Source organism: Macaca fascicularis, chromosome 2, assembly GCF_037993035.2.
Source record: "Macaca fascicularis isolate 582-1 chromosome 2, T2T-MFA8v1.1".
Taxonomy (NCBI): domain Eukaryota; kingdom Metazoa; phylum Chordata; class Mammalia; order Primates; family Cercopithecidae; genus Macaca; species Macaca fascicularis.
Genome location: NC_088376.1, coordinates 60,953,732 through 60,968,978, shown reverse-complemented (window position 1 = coordinate 60,968,978; position 15,247 = coordinate 60,953,732). Strand labels below are relative to the sequence as shown.

The following is a 15,247-nucleotide window of genomic DNA, read 5'->3' as shown; positions in this document are numbered from 1 at the left end:
TACTTCTCTCTGTTTTACATAGTTTATCTTAGAGTGCACATACATTTTAAATTCTGTTTTCAGTTTTTTTCCTGTATCACTAAAAAATTTTAAGGATTAATGCTATTTCATCATATAGGCATGATGTAATTTATGTAACTCTTTACCTATAATAGAACATTTTTAGCTTGTTTCTATTTTTTTGCTATTGTGTCACTCTGCATAATTTCTTCCTGAATTTGGGATTTATTTTTTAGGATAAACTCACAGAAATGGAATGAACATTTTCAGGCACTTGCAACATAAGGCCAGATTGCTTTCCAAAATGGCTGTAGCAATGTATATTTAGCCTGAATCAGCATTTGATACAACTTCAGCAGGTAAATGTTTTAAAACTTTACAGCTTGTTTGATAAATCAAAATGAGATAATATTTAATAAATTTGATATTTACTTTGAATTAAATAGTCAGTTGAGAATATTTTCTAGGTAGCTGTCTAATTGTAGCAGAAAGCTTTTCTTGTATGTCCAAATAAGTTAAAAAAAATTTACTTACATCCATTTTATTTCTACAACCAAGTGCATTCTTTTTCTTTCATCCTGAGTCTTACATTAGCATTCATTTGACAAATCACAATGTAGAATGAATGTTATATCTTTCTTAATTTAAGTGAAATGTTCCCTCCTTGTTAATGCCAGCAATTCTTTTGGGATCAGCTCAAGCCTAGTATAAGTCCTTTAATTTATTATCACATTTTTTTTTTTTTGCTTATTTAGGATTTATATCTTGCCTATTCTAAACAGGATTTGAGGCAACTTGTATATAATATGATAAAAACAGTAAGATAAAGAATACAGAGAATACAGAAAGAAAAAATCTTAATGGGAGCCTAAGTTAATGATCACATCTGAGCATTGATTTTTAAGTCAGAGTTTTGTGGGGTCTTTTAAAATGCATTAGTTTTTCTTGCCCTTGGGCTCTGCAGGCAGCTTGTAAGAACCGAGTGGGATGAGACAGCAACTCAGAGGCTGGGGAGGTTCCTGGCACCCCGACATCAACCTCAGATGCCCTCTGGGGATTCTGGAATCTCACTTTCTCACGGAAAGCACTCATCTATCATATTCACGTTCCCCCAGGAAACTCCTTAGAGGGCACCCTTGCCTTAGAGGATGACTTTCCAGGAGCTATTCTGGCAGTCAGCGGGCAGCATTTCACAGTCCACTGGTCTCTGTGGCGGGATGGACAATTTGTCTTTGACTTCAACGAGGGTCCTTTGCACAGTGGTGCAGCAGGAAGTGGAAGACCGCGACCCTGCTGTTGTGCTAAGAAGTCATTATCGCCAGACAGAGCAGAAGTATGGACTGCAGATAATGGACCTCTCAGGCTGTCCAGAAATCATTACATGACTGAGGAAAAGGCAGTAACTGTTTTAAATCCCATTAGTGGGGCTGATGGGCTGTCTGGGACAGGATGCCTATACCCAAACCAGTAGCTTAGAATAACTTCTCCTTATTAACCCTCTAATGCCAGGAACTGTCATTTCCCAGGTTGTCCTTTTCAAAGAGGAGAAGGAAATCATGTTAGGTGCTTTATACACTATCTCATTTAATTCTAACAACCATATTCTGAAGTTGATATTGATTTCTTTATGCAGGTGAAGAGCCTGAGCTCTGCTCAAGGTCACATATCAGGTGTCAAGTAAGTTACAGAGCCAAGACTTGAACCCAGATTGTCTGACCCTAAAGCTTATATTCCTTTCATGTACCAGCTGATTCCATAGTACTGTGTATATGTGGTTGAGGAGGCATCAGAATACTGTAGCTCATGAATGACTTTCATAGTGGGCGACACTAATGACTTGGGACTTGGCGCTCAGTCCTAAAACTCACACATTTTTGTCAACTTGAATTACCCACATTTCTTTGTACATACTCCATTTTTTCTTAATTAAGAAATTTGTTTTATTTATTTATTTTATTATACTTTAAGTCCTGGGATACATGTGCAGAACATGCAGTTTTGCTAAATAGGTATACACGTGCCATGGTGGTGTGCTGCACCCATCAACCCCTCATCGACATTAGGTACTTCCTCCTAATGCAATCCCTCCCCTAGCCCCCCACCCCATGACAGGCCCCAGTGTGTGATGTTCCCCTCCCTGTGTTCATGTGTTCTCATTGTTCAACTCCCACTTATGAGTGAGAACATGCAGTGTTTGGTTTTCTGTTCTTGTGTTAGTTTGCTGAGAATCATGGTTTCCAGCTTCATCCATGTCCCTGCAAAGGACATGCACTCATCATTTTTTATTGCTGCATAGTATTCCATGGTGTATATGTGCCACATTTTCTTTATCCAGTCTATCATTGATGGGCATTTGGGTTGGATCCAAGTCTTTGCTATTGTGAACAGTGCTGCAATGAACATACGTGTGCATGCGTCTTTATAGTAGAATGATTTATAATCCTTTGGGTATATACCAGGAATGGGATTGCGGGGTCAAATATTTCTGGTTCTAGATCCTTGAGGAATTGCCACACTGTCTTCCACAGTGGGTGAATTAATTTACAGTCCCACCAACAGTGTAAAAGTGTTCCTATTTCTCCACATCCTCTCTAGCATCTGTTATTTCCTTGTTTTTTAATAATTGCCATTCTAACTGGCATGGGATGATATCTCATTGTGGTTTTGATTTGCATTTCTCTAATGACCAGTGATGATGAGCTTTTTTTCATATATTTTTTCTCTGCATAAATGTCTTCTTTTGAGAAGTATCTGTTCATATCCTTTGCCCACATTTGATTTTTTTTCTTGTGTATTTGTTGAAGTTCTTTGTAGATTCTGGCTATTAGTCCTTTGTCAGATGGATAGATTGCAAAAATTTTCTCCCATTCTGTAAGTTGCCTGTTCACTCTGGTGATAGTTTCTTTAGCTGTGCAGAAGTTTAGTTTAATTAGATTGCATTTATCAATTTTGGCTTTGATTGCCATTGCTTTTGGTGTTTTAGTCATGAAGTCTTTGCCCATGCCTATGCCCTGAATGGTATTGCCTAGGTTTTCTTCTGGGGTTTTTATGGTTTTAGGGCTTATGTTTAAGTCTTTAATCCATCTTGAGTTAATTTTTGTATAAGGTGTAAGTAAAGGGTCCAGTTTCAGTTTTATGCATATGGCTAGCCAGTTTTCCCAACACCACTTATTAAATAGGGAATCCTTTCCCCATTGCTTGTTTTTGTCAGGTTTGTCAAAGATCAGATGGTTGTTGATGTGTGTGGTGTTATTTCTGACATTGGTCTGTATATCTGTTTTTGTACCAGTACCAAGCAGTTTGGGTTACTATAGACTTGTAGTATAGTTTGAGTCAGGTAGCATGATGCCTCCAGGTTTGTTCTTTTTGCTTAGGATTGTCTTGGCTATATGGGGCCTTTTTTGGTTCCACATGAAATTCAGAATAGTTTTATTTAATTCTGTGAAGAAATACAAAGAAGGGCATTACATAATTGTAAAGGGAACAGTGCAACAAGAAGAGCTAATTTTATATATATATATATATATATATATATACACACACACACACACACACATACACACACACACCCCTAATACAGGAGTACCCAGATTCATAAAGCAAGTTATTAGAGACCTGCAAAGAGACTTAGACCCCCACACAATAATCAATAATAGTGAAAGACTTTAACACCTCACTGTCAATATTAGACAGATCAATGAGACAGAAAATTAACAAGGATATCTAGGACTTGAACTCAGCTCTGGAACAAGCAGACCTAATACAAATCTACAGAATTCTCCACCAGAAATCAACAGAATATACATTCTTCTCAGCACCATATAGCACTTATTCTAAAATCGACTACATAATTGGAAGTAAAACACTCCTCAGCAAATGCAAAAGAATGGACATCATAATAAACAGTTTCTCAGACCATAGTGCAATCAAATTAGAACTCAAGATTAAGAAACTCACTCAAAACTGCACAACTACATGGAAACTGAGCAACCTGCTCCTGAATGAATACTGGATAAATAACAAAATTAAGGCAGAAATAAATAAATTCTTTGAAACCAGGGAGAACAAAGACACAACATACCAGAATCTCTGGGACACAGCTAAAGCAGTGTGTAGAGGGAAATTTATAGCACTAAATGCCCACAGGAGAAAGTGGGAAAGATCTAAAATCGACATCCTAACATTACAATGAAAGGAACTAGATAAGCGAGAGCAAACAAATTCAAAAGCTAGTGGAAGAAAAGAAATAACTAAGATCAGAGCAGAACTGAAGGAGATAGAGACACAAAAAGCCCTTCAAAAAAATAAATGAATCCAGGAGCTGTTTTGTTTTGTTTTGTTTTTTGAAGAGATTAACAAAATAGATAGACTGACAGACTAATACAAAAGAAAATAGAGAAGAATCAAATAGACACAATAAAAAATGAAAAAGGGATATCACCACTGATCCCACAGAAATACAAACTACCATCAGAGAATACTATAAACACCTCTATGCAAATAAACGAGAAAAATCTAGAAGAAATTGATAAATTCCTGAACACATACACCCTCCCAAGACTAAATCAGGAAGAAGTCGAATCCCTGAATAGACCAATAACGAGTTCTGAAATTGAGACAGTAATTAATAGCCTACCAACCAATAAAAACCAAGGACCAGACAGATTCACAGCCGAATTCTACCGGAGGTACAAGGAGGAGCTGGTACCATTCCTTCTGAAACTATCCCAAAGAATAGAAAAGGAGGGACTCCTTCCTAACTCATTTTATGAGGCCAGGATCATCCTAATACCAAAACATGGCAGGGATACAACAAAAAAAGAAAATTTTAGGCCAATATCCCTGATGAACATCGATGAGAAAATCCTCAATAAAATACTGGCAAACCGAATCCAGCAGCACATCAAAAAGCGTATCCACCATGATCAAGTCGACTTCATCAATGGGATGCAAGTCTGCTTCAACATATGTAAATCAATAAACATAAACCATCACATAAACAGAATCAACGACAAAAACCACATGATTATCTCAATAGATGCAGAAAAGGCCTTCGACAAAATTCAACACTCCTTCATGCCAAAAACACTCAATAAACTAGATATTGATGGAATGTATCTCAAAATAATAAGAACTATTTATGCCAAACCCACAGCCAATATCATACTGAATGGGCAAAACCTGGAAGCATTCCCTTTGAAAACTGGCACAAGGCAAGAATGCCCTCCTATTCAACATAGTATTGGAAGTTCTGGCCAGGGCAATCAGGCAAGAGAAATAAAGGGTATTCAGATAGGAAGAGAGGAAGTCAAATTGTCTCTGTTTGCAGATGACATGATTGTATGTTTAGAAAACCCTATTGCCTCAGTCCAAAATCTCCTTAAGCTGACAAGCAACTTCAGCAAAGTCTCAGGATACAAAATCAATGTGCAAAAATCACAAGCATTCCTATATGCCAATAACAGACAATCAGAGAGCCAAATCATGAGTGAACTCCCATTCACAATTGCTACAAAGAGAATAAAATACCTAGGAATCCAACTTACAAGGGATGTGAAAGACCTCTTCATGGAGAACTACAAGCCACTGCTTAGCAAAATAAGATAGGACACAAACAAATGGAAAAACATTCCATGCTCATGGATAGGAAGAATCAATATTGTGAAAATGGCCATACTGCCAAAAGCAATTTATAGATTCAATGCTATCCCCTTCAAACATACTCCATTTTTAGAAGTTATCAATACTTATGCCATTTTTCAATTCTCTTTCATTTTCTATAAAGAGGTTTTTTTTGTTCCTTTTTGTTCTATAACCAGAATTGACAGAACTCAGATATGATTAGTATTGTAAGCTGATTGCCCAAATGGCCTAAGAAACAGGAATGGGGAGGAGCACCACACATTTACTTTCCTTTAGTTCCACTCCATAATATTAATTTTTCTAAATCTCCTCTGATTTTTCTTAAGTCTAAGGGTTTTGGTGTTAAAAATGAGTAATTCTGATTGTGGCTTTCTTTTAACTTTCATTTTAAGTTCAGGGGTACATATGCAGGTTTGTTATATAGGTACACCTGTGTCATGAGGGTTTGTTGTACATATTATTTCATCACCCAGGTATCAAGCCTAGTACCTTAGTTATTTTCCTGACCCTTTCTCTCATCCCATCTTACATACTCCAGTGGCCCCAATGTGTGTTTTTCCCCCTCTATGTGTCCATGTGTTCCCATCATTTATCTCCCACTTAAAAGTGAGAACATGCAATATTTGGTTTTCTGTTCCTGCATTATTTTGCTAAGGACAATGGGCTACAGCTCCATTCCTGTTCCTGCAAAAGACATGATCTCATTCTTTTTTATGGCTGCATAGTATTCCATGGTGTAAATGCACCATATTTTCTTTGTTCAGTCTATCACTGATGGGCATTTAGGTTGATTCCACGTCTTTGCTGTTGTGAATAGTGCTGCAATGAACCTACCTGTGCATATGTCTTTATGGTAGAATGATTTATATCCCTTTGGGTATATACCCAGTAATGGAGGTATTGGGTTCAAATGGCAGTTATGTTTTTAGGTCTTTGAGGAATTGTCACACTGTTTTCCACAATGATTGAACTAATTTAGACTCCCACCAACAGTGTATAAGCATTCCTTTTTCCTTACAATCTTGACTGTACCTGTTTTTTTTTTTTTTTCCACTTTTTAATAGTAGCCATTCTGACTGGTGTGAGATGGTATCTCATTGTGATTTTGATTTGCATTTCTCTAGTTATCAGTGATGTTGACCTTTTTTTATATGTTTGTTAGTTGCATGTGTGTCTTCTTTTGAAAAGTGTCTGTTCATGTCCTTTCCCACTTTTTAATGAGGTTGTTAGTTTTTTTTCTTGTAAGTTTATTTAAGTTCCTTATAGATGCTGGATATTAGACCTTTGTCACATGTATAGTTTGCAAATGGTATTGCCTAGGTTGTCTTTCAGGATTTTTATAGTGTTGGGTTTTATCTTTAAGTCCTTGATCCATCTTGAGTTGATTTTTGTTTATGGTACAAAGAAGGGGTCCAGTTTCAATCTTCTGCATATGGCTGTCCAGTTATCCCAGCACCATTTCATGAATAGGGAGGCCTTCCCCATTGCTTGTTTTTGTCAGCTTTGTCAAAGATCAGATGGTTTTAGGTGTGCAGCCTTATTTCTGAGCTCTCTATTCTATTCCATTGGTCTATGTGTCTATTTTTTTGTTTCAACACCATGATGTTTTGGTTACTGTAGCCCTGTTGTATAGTTTGAAGTTGGGTAGCATGATGCCTCCAAATTGTGGCTTTTAGGGAATAATTTTTATTTGTTTAAATTTTGTAGATTTTTATTAAGCAGGTTTTCAAACACTTTTTAAGAGAGATATGATTACAAGATGAATATTATGATGACGTCTTCTAATAACTTTGTGCTTTACAGGGTTATGGGTAGTTAAGGTATCACAATTATAGAGTATAGCATGAGAATCACTAGAGGCATGAGAATAGCTAGAACCTGGGAGGTGGAGGTTGCAGTGAGTCGAGATCACGCTTCTGCACTCCAGCCTGGGCACAGAGCCAGATTCTGTCTCACAAAAAAAGGGAAATGGATGAGAATGGAGTGAATATACTAGTGAAAGTGTTAGCATTGAACAGGAAGAGAGATGTCAGTTCTTTTGAGGAAGAAGAGAAGAAAATGAGACCGAGTAAAGGTACACAGACATTTTAAAGTGTCCGGCAGGAAAGATATTGGGTCTCAAGTTATGTTGATCCTGGTTTTAGAGAAATCTGCTGGAATGTGAAGGGATTGTCCAAGATTTAACCAATTTTTATAGGGTATAATAAGCAAGGGGGTCAACAAATGCCAAGGAGGATAACTAATCATAAATGAGCCTTGACTGATTTTAGAGGGACAGGCAGGTGTGTCATGGGTGGGCTGGGACTTAGTGGGTTAAGGGTGGGAAACTAGGCTGCCACCAGTGTCTCCTGCTCCTTAAATATTGATTTTATTTTTAGCCTAGAGAAAAACACATAAATGTTAGTATGGTATAAAAAATTATAAAACGTGAAGTCCAATAGAAATGCCATTTGAGTTCCATATTCCTGTGTTCTGTAAGCGCAAGTGACTGAAAATGGACTGTAATATATGTCTAACATGATCTAGTCAGGAAAGGTCTAAATGTAGTAGCTTGAATAAAGTGGCCCTCCTACTACTTTCCATCTCAGAGCCAATAGAATTTATAGGATTGACTCAGGGTGGAGTGTGGAGTAATGGTGTGAGTAGCCTCTTTCTCTTTCTCTTTTGCTGACTTGTTATAAATAACCTGAAATATAGTTTAGAGAAATCATAACAGAATGTCGTTCTTAGTGGGACTTAATAATAATCAATCAGCACACAGAAAAGAAATGAAATATATATAGTCTTTCTACTTTGATCCTTTTGTGAAGTGGAATCTATATAAAAATCTGTGTTTATATAGAGGCTCAAGCAGTTGTAAGAAAAATATAAGTCATAAAATATAATTGGGATGAAGTTAGAAAGTCATGGGTAGATGGAAGTGGTTAACAGTACAGGGATAACATAAGTTTACCAGCCACGTTTTGCATGGCTGATAATAGTTAAGTAGTATAAGGTTAATTTAAGTAGATGATGTATCTTGTGAGAATTTATGTTTAACTAAAAAAATTATAATAAAAAATCACATGAACTGGAAGTCAGGAGAGGCTGAGTTGTGGTTCTGAGTTTTCTGGGAACTGAGGTGCAACCTTAACTTCCCTGGGCCCTGTTTTCTTCACCTGTGACATAATGGGGCTGGATTGAGGTGCCTTCAGCTGTAACAGCCTATGATTCTAGTCTCAAAAGTAGCAGGTTGGCCAAAATGTATCTGAAGGGATCATATAGGCAGTTTGGTGGTTACATCATTACATTACTGTACATCAAATGTAGTGAAATGAGCACTGAACAAGGACTGCATTGTACTTCCAGTTCTTCCTCTTGTTAGCTTTGTCACGTAAGTTATCTGATCTCTAGTGGGGTAAGCAGAATCATGTCCCTCTTCCACATCCCACCCAAGATATTCATGCCGTAATCCTTGGAATTTGTGATATGGTATGTTATGTGGAAAAAGGAAATGTGAAGTTGCAATTATGTTACAAATTTTAAAATAGGGACATTAGTATTGATTAAGCAGCTCTTAAAAGTAAAAGCAGAAGGCAGAAGGGTAGATCAGTGACATCTGAGGAGGAAGAAGAGGCAGAAGGGATTTGAAGTGTGAGAGGAACTTGACCTGCCATTGCTGGCTTTGAAGATGGAGGAAAGTGGTTACAAGCCAAAAAAAATGTGGGCAACATAGAGAAGCTGGGAATGGCTCTTAACTGACAGCCAGCAAGAAAACAGGGAACTCAGTTCTACCACTACAAGGCACTGAATTCTGTGACCAACCTGAATGGGCAAGGAAATAGATTATTTTCCTAGAGACTTTTATTAGGCTGTTTTTTACATTGCTGTAAAGAAATACTTAAGACAGGGTAATTAAAGAAGTTTGTAAAGAAAAGAGGTTTGATTGGCTCATGGTTCTGCAGGCTATACAAGCAGGGCACTGGCATACACTTGGCTTCTGGAGAGTTTTCAGGAAGCTTTCAATCATGGTGGAAGGCAAATGGGAAGCAGGCATCTCACATGGTGAGAACAGGAGCAAGAGAGAGAGAGAATGTGTGTGTGTGAGGGGAGGGAAGTGTGGCACATCCTTAAACAACTAGAACTCATGAAAACTCACTCACTATTAGAGTGAAAACTCACTCACTATTAGAGCCATAAGGGATCTGCCCCCATGACTCCAACTCCTCACACCAGGCTCCACCTCCAACACTGGAGATTACATTTCAATATGGGACTTAGAGGGGTCATCATCCAAACAATTATCAAGACTCCAGAAAGGAATGCAGCTCTGCCAACACCTTTATATTAGTCTGGGGAGACCCATCTCAGACTTCTGACACAACTGTAAGAGCATAACCTTGTGTTGTAAGCTACCAAGTTTCTGGTTTGTCAATACTTCAAATCCCTTCTGCTTCTTCTTCCTCCTCAGATGCCATTGATTTACCCTTCTGCCTTCTGCTTCTACTTTTAAGAGCTGCTTAATCCAGGATAATGTCCCTATTTTAAAGTTTGTAGCATAATTGCAACTTCAAACCAGACAAAGAAGTTGCAAATAAATGAATAGAGAAACAAAGAAGACACAAAACATACAGAAAACAAAAAGCAAAATGGTAGACATAAATCCTACTTTTTTTTTTTTTTTTTTTGAGACGGAGTCTTGCTCTGTCCCCCAGGCTGGAATGCAGTGGAACCATCTCTGCTCACTGCAAGCTCCGCCTCCCGGGTTCACGCCATTCTCCTGCCTCAGCCTCCAGAGTAGCTGGGACTACAGGCGCCCACCACCGCGCCCGGCTAATTTTTTTTGTATTTTTAGTAGAGACAGGGTTTCACCGTGTTAGCCAGGATGGTCTCAATCTCCTGACCTCGTGATCCGCCTGCCTTGGCCTCCCAAAGTGCTGGGATTACAGGCTTGAGCCACCGCGCCCGGCCAAATCCTACTTTTATCAGTAATTACATTAAATGTAAATGAGTAAACACTTCAATCAAAAGGCAGAAAGTGGCAAAATGAATAAAAAGACATAATCTAACTATGTATTGTCTACAAGACATACTCTTTAGATTCAAAAAACAGAGGTTGGAAATAAAATACAGAAAAAGACATACCTTGCAAGCAGTAACCAAAAGAGAGCAGGAGTGGCTATAAAAAAATTTTAAAAATTGTTACTAGATTTTAAAAAATTGTTACTAGAGACAAAGAAAAAACTCTTTATAATGGTGAAAGGATTAACATGTCAAGAAAACAAACGTAACAATATAGATATATATGCATATAGCAATAGAGCTCCAAATTACATGAAGAAAAAGTGATAGACTTGAGAAGAGAAATAAACAATTTAACAACAGCAGAATATACATTCTTCTATAGTGCATATGGGCTATTATTTAGGATTGGCCATATGTTAGCCCATAAATCAAATATCAATACATTTAAAAGGACTGAAATAATTTAAGTTATGTTCTCTGACTACGATGCAATGAACTGAAGAATAAATAACAAAGGAAATTTGAGAAATTTACAAATATGTGGAAATCAAACAACACACTCTTAAATAATCAATGGATGAAAAAAGAAATTACAAGGTAAATTAGAAAGTACTTTGAGGTGAATGAAATAAAGCACAACATAATAAAACTTATGGGATTTGGATAAAGCAGTGCTTAGAAGGAAATTTATAGCTGTAAATGCCTATATTAACAAAGAAGAAATATCTTTTTTCGTTTTTTTTATTATACTTTAAGTTCTAGGGTACATGTGCACAACGTGCAGATTTGTTACATACTTATACATGTGCCCTGTTGGTTTGTTGCACTCATCAACTTGTCATTTACATTAGGTATTTCTCCTAATGCTATCCCTCCCCCAGCCCCGTACGCACTGACAGGCGCCGTTGTGTCATGTTCCCTGCCCTATGTCCATGTGTTCTCACTGTTCAACTCCCACCTAAGAGTGAGAACATGCAGTGTTTGTTTTCTGTCCTTGTGATAGTTTGTTGAAAATGATGGTTTCCAGCTTCATCCATGTCCCTGCAAAGGACATGAACTCATCATTTCTTATGGCTGCATAGTATTCCATGGTGTATATGTGCCACATTTTCTTAATCCAGTCTATCATTGATGGACATTTGGATTGGTTCCAAGTCTTTGCTATTGTGAATAGTGCTGCAATAAACATACCTGTGTCTTTATAGTAGCATGATTTATAATCCTTTGGGTACATACCTAGTAATGGGATCACTGGATCAAATGGTATTTCAGTTCTAGATCCTCAAGGAATCACCACACTATCATCCGCAATAGTTGGACTAATTTACACTCCCACCAACAGTGTAAAAGCATTCGTATTTCTCCACATCGTCTCCAGCACCTGTTGTTTCCTGACTTTTTAATGATCGCCATTCTAACTGGCATGAGATGGTATCTCATTGTAGTTTTGATTTGCATTTCTCTGATGACCAGTGATGATAAGCTTTTTTCATGTGTCTGTTGACTGCATAAATGTGTTCTTTTGAGAAGTGTCTGTTCATATCCTTTGCCCACTTTTTGATGGGGTTGTTTATTTTTTTCTTGTACATTTGTTTGAGTTCTTTGTAGATTCTGGATATTAGCCCTTTGTCAGATGGGTAGATTGCAAAAATTTTCTCCCATTCTGTAAGTTGCCTGTTCACTCTGATGATAGTTTCTTTTGCTGTGCAGAAGCTCTTTAGTTTAATTAGATCCCATTTGTCTATTTTGGCATTTGTTGCCATTGCTTTGGTGTTTTAGTCATGAAGTCTTTGCCCATGCCTATGTCCTGACTGTTATTGCCTAGGTTTTCTTCTAGGGTTTTTATGGTTTTAGGTCTTACATTTAAGTCTTTAATCCATCTTGAGTTAATTTTTGTATGAGGTGTAAGGAAGGGATCCAGTTTCAACTTTCTACATATGTCTAGCCAGTTTTCCCAGCACCATTTATTAAATAGGGAATCCTTTCCCCATTGCTTGTTTTTGTCAGGTTTGTCAAAGATCAGATGGTTGTTGATGTGTGGTGCTATTTCTGAGGGCTCTGTTCTGTTCCATTGGTCTATATCTCTGTTTTGGTACCAGTACCATGCTATTTTGGTTACTGTAGCCTTGTAGTATAGTTTGAGGTCAGGTAACGTGATGCCTCCAGCTTTGTTCTTTTGCTTAGGATTGTCTTGGATATGTGGGCTTTTTTGTGATTCCATATGAACTTTAAAGTAGTTTTTTCCAATTCCGTGAAGAAGGCCATTGGTAGCTTGATGGAGATGGCATTGAATCTAGAAATTACTTTGGGCAGTATGGCCATTTTCAAGATATTGATTCTTCCCATCCATGAGCATGGAATTTTCTTCCATTTGTGTGTGTCCTCTTTTATTTCGTTGAGCAGTGGTTTATAGTTCTCCCTGAAGAGGTCCTTTACATCCCTTGCAAGTTGGATTCCTAGGTATTTTATTCTCTTTATAGCAATTGTGAATGGGAGTTCACTCATGATTTGGCTCTCTGTTTGTCTGTTATTGGCATATAGGAATGCTTGTGATTTTTACAGATTGATTTTGTGTCCTGAGACTTTGCTGAAGTTGCTTATCAGCTTAAGGAGATTTTGGGCTGAGATGATGGGGTTTTCTAAATATGCAATCATGTCATCCACAAACAGGGACAAGTTGACTTCCTATTTTCCTCATTGAGTACCCTTTATTTCTTTTCTTGCCTGATTGCTCTGGCCAGAACTTCCAGTGCTATGTTGAATAGGAGTGGTGACAGAGGGCATCCTTGTGCTGGTTTTCAAAGGGAATGCTTCCAGTTTTTGCCCATTCAGTATGATATTGGTTGTGGGTTTGTCAAAAATAGCTCTTATTATTTTGAAGTATGTTCCATCAATACCTAGTTTATTGAGAGTTTTTAGCATGAAGGGCTATTGAAGTTTGTCAAAGGCCTTTTCTGCATTTATTGAGATAATCATATGGTTTTTGTCACTGGTTCTGTTTATGTGATGGTTTATGTTTATTGATTTACATATGTTGAACCAGACTTGCATCCCATGGATGAAGCTGACTTGATCATGGTGGATAAGCTTTTTGATTTGCTGCTGGATTTGATTTGCCAGTATTTTGTTGAGGATTTTCACATTGATGTTCATCAGGGATATTGGTCTAACATTCTCTTTTGTTTTCGTTGTCTCTCTGCCAGACTTTGGTATCAAGATGATGTTGGCCTCATAAAATGAGTTAGGGAGGATTCCCTCTTTTTCTGTTGATTGGAAAAGTTTCAGAAGGAATGGTACTAGCTCCTTTTTGTACCTCTGGTAGAACTCGGCTGTGAATCTGTCTGGTCCTGGAGTTTTTTTGGTTAGTAGGCTATTAATTACTGCCTCAATTTCAGAACCTGTTCAGAACCTGTTATTGGTCTATTCAGAGATTCAACTTGCTGATTTAGTCTTGGGAAGGTATATATGTCCAGGAATTTATCAATTTCTTCTAGATTTTTTCTGGTTTATTTGTGTAGATGTGTGTATAGTATTCTCTGATGGTAGTTTGTATTTCTGTGGGATCAGTGGTGATATCCCCTTTACCATTTTTTTAATTGTTACTTAGTTTTTATTTCATAATCATAAACTTAACTCTGCAATCCAGCTAGGCATGGGAGAGAACAAGGAAAACATGGAACCCAAAGGGAACTGCAGCGAGAGCACAAAGATTCTAGGATACTGTGAACAAATGGGGTGGAGGGGTGCTCTCCTGAGCTACAGAAGGAATGGTCTGGTGGTTAAGATAAAACACAAGTCAAACTTATTCAAGTTGTCCACAGTCAGCAATGGTGATCTTCTTGCTGGTCTTGCCATTCCTGGACCCAAAGCGCTCCATGGCCTCCACAATATTCATGCCTTCTTTCACTTTGCCAAAGACCACATGCTTGCCATCCAACCACTCAGTCTTGGCAGTGCAGATGAAAAACTGGGAACCATTTGTGTTGGGTCCAGCATTTGCCATGGACAAGATGCCAGGACCTGTATGCTTTAGGATGAAGTTCTCATCTTCAAATTTCTCCCCATAGATGGACTTGCCACCAGTGCCATTATGGCGTGTGAAGTCACCACCCTGACACATAAACCCTGGAATAATTCTGTGAAAGCAGGAACCCTTATAACCAAATCCTTTCTCTCCAGTGCTCAGAGCACGAAAATTTTCTGCTGTCTTTGGAGGCTTGTCTGCAAACAGCTTGAAGGAGACGCGGCCCAAGGGCTCGCCGTCGACGGCAATGTCGAAGAACACGGTAGGGTTGACCATGGCTAGTAGTACAGGACTTTCCTCGGCAGCAGCATCTGCAAAGCCCCCTTTACCATTTTTTATTGCATCTATTTGATTCTTCTATTTTCAAGAAGAAAGATATTAAATCAGTAACTTAACTTGCAGTTTTTTTTTTTTTTTTTGACGGAGTCTTGCTCTGTCACCAGGCTGGAGTGCAGTGACATGATCTTGGCTCACTGCAACCTCCAACTCCCTAGTTCAAGCAATTCTCCTCCCTCAGCCTCCTGAGTAGATGGATTGCAGGCATGCACCACCATGCCCAGCTACTTTCTGTATTTT

At 38.1% G+C, this 15,247-nt stretch overlaps 1 pseudogene; it reads right to left on the bottom strand.

Moving 5' to 3' along the window:
• Positions 1–14,233: 14,233 nt before the first annotated feature.
• LOC102135013 (peptidyl-prolyl cis-trans isomerase A pseudogene) lies at positions 14,234–14,991 on the bottom strand (annotated as a pseudogene).
• Positions 14,992–15,247: the final 256 nt, after the last annotated feature.